The 4,477-nt window shown below is 45.1% G+C and overlaps 1 pseudogene; it reads left to right on the top strand.

Annotated features, from left to right (window-relative positions):
- The first annotated feature begins 1,098 nt into the window (after positions 1 to 1,098).
- LOC148513756 (uncharacterized) lies at positions 1,099 to 4,102 on the top strand (annotated as a pseudogene).
- The last annotated feature ends 375 nt before the right edge of the window (positions 4,103 to 4,477 follow it).

Raw genomic sequence — 4,477 nt, 5'->3', positions numbered from 1 at the left:
TTTAATTATTATATCTGTAAACTCAAAAAAAAGATTATTTTATTTGCAAATTGTTAAGTAATTAATTTTTTTTTTTATTATTATTATTTATTTATGGGTATGAATAAGTGCTTTCTGTTTTCTACTATTTCTATAGGAAAGTTCATTGGTAGTCATTTTAGTTAAGGATGATAGAAGATCCATGGCAACACAGTATTGTGCAAAGGTTGTCAAAGACGGTCATCATCTCCTCAGGCAGCCTATCAGCACTCTGTGGGTTGACATGTTTCATTCAGTTGCAAGGATGAGAGAAATGACGTCCAAATGTAAGGAGCTCCTCCTCCTACCTGAAGTAATGGATAAGAGGCTCAGTATGAAATTGACGTACTATAGCAACTTTCAAAAGATTCATGGTTATTGTGCTACTAGTCGGCTCGACTGTCCAAGTTGAGCAAAGACCTTCGGCAGAGGCCACCTAAGTTCTTGTCAAAGCTCAGCAGGAATATTCGCCAGTGTAAGTAGGAAACCTGGTTTTTATTAATTCTTTTAGACTCTCTTACTGAAAAATACTAGAAGAGTCTTGCAAGCTGGAGATGGAATACTCTTTGTTATGTACAGCAGAGGTGAATTAGTTATGGCAAAATATCAATTTAAAATGGGTAATCCCCAAAAAAGTCAAAGAAGTCTAAAACAGTCAGAGGAGTATGTAAAACTTAGTTTGCCAAATCCCTTATATGCATATGTGATCTTACACATTGTAGTATCTATATAGTTTATGTGCATTGTCATGTAATAGTGAAATGAGGTAGTGTACCTTGAAGGATCCTGCAACATAGAAAGACATGTGATCAGGAAGTGGAGAGATATAGGAGAAAGTAAGAGAAAGGAGAACAGCCATGAGGAGATGATGTATTTAGTTACCTGTAATAATGCAAATATTACTTACAATAAATAAGTTACATAAACAGCATATTTGATGAGCCATTGCTATGAAGAAAGGTACATCAGGATATAACAACTGGCGACGAGGATAAACTTTTCATTACTCACACTCAGCTACCTTACTCACAGTCACCATGGCTGACATGCTAGCATTCATTTCTCAGTTTCTGCATATTGATGCTCTTAATGATGCAGAATGATGGAGACAGTGGCTTGCACGGTTTGATCATTTTATTGAAGCTATGGGGGTAACTACTGACAGCAAAAAGAAAAGCATGCTTCTTATCAGTGCTTGCCCCAAGATTTATGAACTTTATAATACTATGCCAGAGGCAGACACCAGGGACTACACCAGGGGCGTTTCTAGAGAGGAGGGGGCCCGTGTGCAGTCTCCGACATGGGCGCACTCTTCTCTGTCCAGCGGCCGGCAGCGCACTGAGCAGTGAGTGGCCAGCGCCGGAGTTATAGACTCTGGGCACTAGAGTGCGCCCAGAGTCTATAGAGTATGCACAGGTCACCTGGAAAATGGCCGCGGCGTCCATTTTCCCTGCACTGCGCATGCGCAAACGATGGAAAAATTGCAACGGCGGCCACTTTCCAGTCCTTTTTAGAGCGCCGGACCCCTGCTCCGACATGGGACTCCGGAGAGGTAAGTATGCTATGGGTGCAGGGAGTGTGGTGCGGGGCCCCCCTGGCCCCAGGGGCCCCTGCACTAGGGATGTGCAGGCTCGGATAGGTTCGAGTTTGCACGTGGAGTTCGGATTTTTCCCTCCAAAAAAACGGAACTCAGAACGAGGCAAAACGTCATCTTACATGGACGAACATCATCATTCCTGGACAAAAGACCAGGAATGATGATGTTCGTCCATGTAAGATGACGTTTTGCCTCGTTCTGAGTTCCGTTTTTTTGGAGGGAAAAATCCGAACTCCACGTGCAAACTCGAACCTATCCGAGCCTGCACATCCCTACCCTGCACCCATTATAGATACGCCCCTGGACTACACCAAATGCAGGGACTCTTTGACTGCCTATTTTGCTCCAAAATGCATCCTATCACATTTCAAATATATGTTCAGGACAGCTCTGCAACTGCAAACTGAATCTGTTGATGCATATATTACTAGACTAAGTATTCTTGCCAGAACATGTCAGTTCCATGATGTTGAAGATGAAATTAAGCAGCAGCTAATTGCTTTTGGCACATGTGGAAAGTTGCGCAGACGTGCTCTTAAATCTCAAATGATGCTGACAGAGCTGCAGCAATATGCTAGAAGTCTTGAACTTTCAGAAACACATGCTAAGGACATGGAGAGGGACATGAACCAGCTGCAAGTGTGCAATAAACTACATACACTGACACAAGTGGCTATATGGAGTCAAGTAAATCTAGATCATGTTACAGGTGTGGACGTTCCTATCCACATTCAGGAGACTCTCCTGCCACTGGTAAAATGTGCACTGCATGTGGCAAACTGAATCACTTTTCCTCTGTTTGCAAATCCAAGGAAACCAAATCACCTAAACAATCTTCACAGCAGTTTAAATCCAGGAGAAAGACAGTGCATTGTGTGGATTCTACATCGTCTCCAACTGCAGAATCACCTGACAGTGATAATATGCCAGAAGGCTTTATCTACATGATTCATCAAGTCGGCAAAAACAAGGTCAGTCCAAAAACTGACATCACTGTAGACAACACTTCTGTTGAATTTCTAATAGATTCGGTGCTTCTGTAAATCTAATTGATGCTATAAGTTTCAAGAAGCTGCATGGCAAGGTGGTATTGAATCCAACACCTGTAAGAATATTCACTTATAGTAATAAACGACCCCTTCCCTTACAGGGTTCTTTTGACGTTATTGCAAGCAAAAATGACAAACTGACAAAAGCATTATTTTTTGTCACTAAATATGCAAGAGGCAATCTCTTGGGATTTGATACTGCATCACAATTCGGTCTTATACAAATTGTTGCCCACACTCACTATTACACTCAGTGGCGTAACTTCATCCCAGGTGCCCGGAGGCAAGATAAATGTTGGTGCCCCCCCCAAATTAAAATGAACCACCCCCCCAGCACCTATGCCAGCCCCAGCTTCCGCCCCCCTATGCAGTTCCCCCAGTAGTTGTCCCCCTGTGCAGTGCCCTCTGTAGAGGTCCCCCTATGCAGTGCCGCCTATGTAGTGCCCCCCAGTAATGGTCCCCCTATGCAGTACCTCCAGTAGTGGTGCCCCTTTGCAGGGCCCCAGCACTAAGGCCCCTGTAGTGCTCCCAGTAGTAAGCCCTCTGTAGTAAACCCCCAGTAGTAAACTCCCTGTAGTGCCCCCAGTAGTAAGCCCCCAGGAATGCCCCCTGTAGTAAGCCCCCGTAATGCCCCTTGTAGTAAGCCCCCAGTAATGCCACCTGTATCAAGCCCCCAGTAATGCCCCCTGTAATACGCCCCCTTAATGCCCCTTATAGTAAGCCCCCAGTAATGCCCCTTGTAGTGAGCCTCCAGTAATGCCCCCTGTAGTGAGCCCCCAACAATGCCCCCTGTAGTGAGCCCCCAGTAATGCCCCCCGCGAGCGCACACACATACAAAAAAATAAAAAAATACTTACCTGAAACCCCGCTCCAGTCCTGCTGCCTTCCGTCCCCGGCGCCCGCTCCTCAGAACTATGGGAGTGACGTCACTCCCATAGTGCATTGTGGGACCCGGAAGCGGAGCTCACACTGAGCTCCGTTCCTCCGGCTACCGCAGGGGGGAACGAAGGAGCCGGGCGCCCACTGGTAATACACTCAGCGGGCGCCCGGCAAATAGGGGGTGCGACTGCACCCCCCGTATTGATGCCGCTGGAGGTTTAGCGCCGATCAGCGGCGCTCCATCTCCAAGGCAGTGACCGGAATGGCCCTGGGGACAATGGAGCCAGGTGCCCCCTTAAGGGCTGGAGCCCGGCGGAAAATGACTCCATTGTCTCCGGGAGTTCCGCCACTGATTACACTCCTGTCCTACATGAACCAAAACCACTACGAATTGATGTGGATGTTTTAGTGCAGGAATATGATCATCTCTTTCATGGCATTGGAAAACTTAAAGACTATCAAATTCATCTTCACATTGATCACTCAGTTATACCAATTGCTCAAGAACATCGCCTATCAACATAAGGAAACAAGTGGAAGAGGAAATACAGACTCTTGAAGACTTAGATATCATTGAAAAGGTATCTGGCCCAACACCATGGGTATCACCTAGAGTATTGTAGTTGTGCCCAAACCAGATCAACCAAATGCAGTGAGAATATATGTTGATATGCGTCATAATAATGTTGCCATTAAAAGAGAGAGCCATATTACTCCTATTATGGATGATATTATACATCAACTCACAGGTGCATGTTTCTTTTCGAAATTGGATTTAAATAAAGGTTATCATCAACAGGAACTTGATGAAGAGTCGCGACAATTAACAACATTCTCAACTCATGTTGGGCTACGAAGATACAAATGGCTATCATTTGGAATCATATCCGTAGCAGAGGTATTTCAAAATTCTATCCGTCAAGTCATACAGTCA

The sequence above is a fragment of the Taudactylus pleione genome, unplaced genomic scaffold, assembly GCF_031769625.1.
Source record: "Taudactylus pleione unplaced genomic scaffold, aTauple2 ptg000270l, whole genome shotgun sequence".
NCBI classification, from domain to species: Eukaryota; Metazoa; Chordata; class Amphibia; order Anura; family Myobatrachidae; genus Taudactylus; species Taudactylus pleione.
The sequence above is the reverse complement of the archived record's forward strand: the minus strand, read 5'-3'. Positions and strand labels throughout refer to the sequence as shown.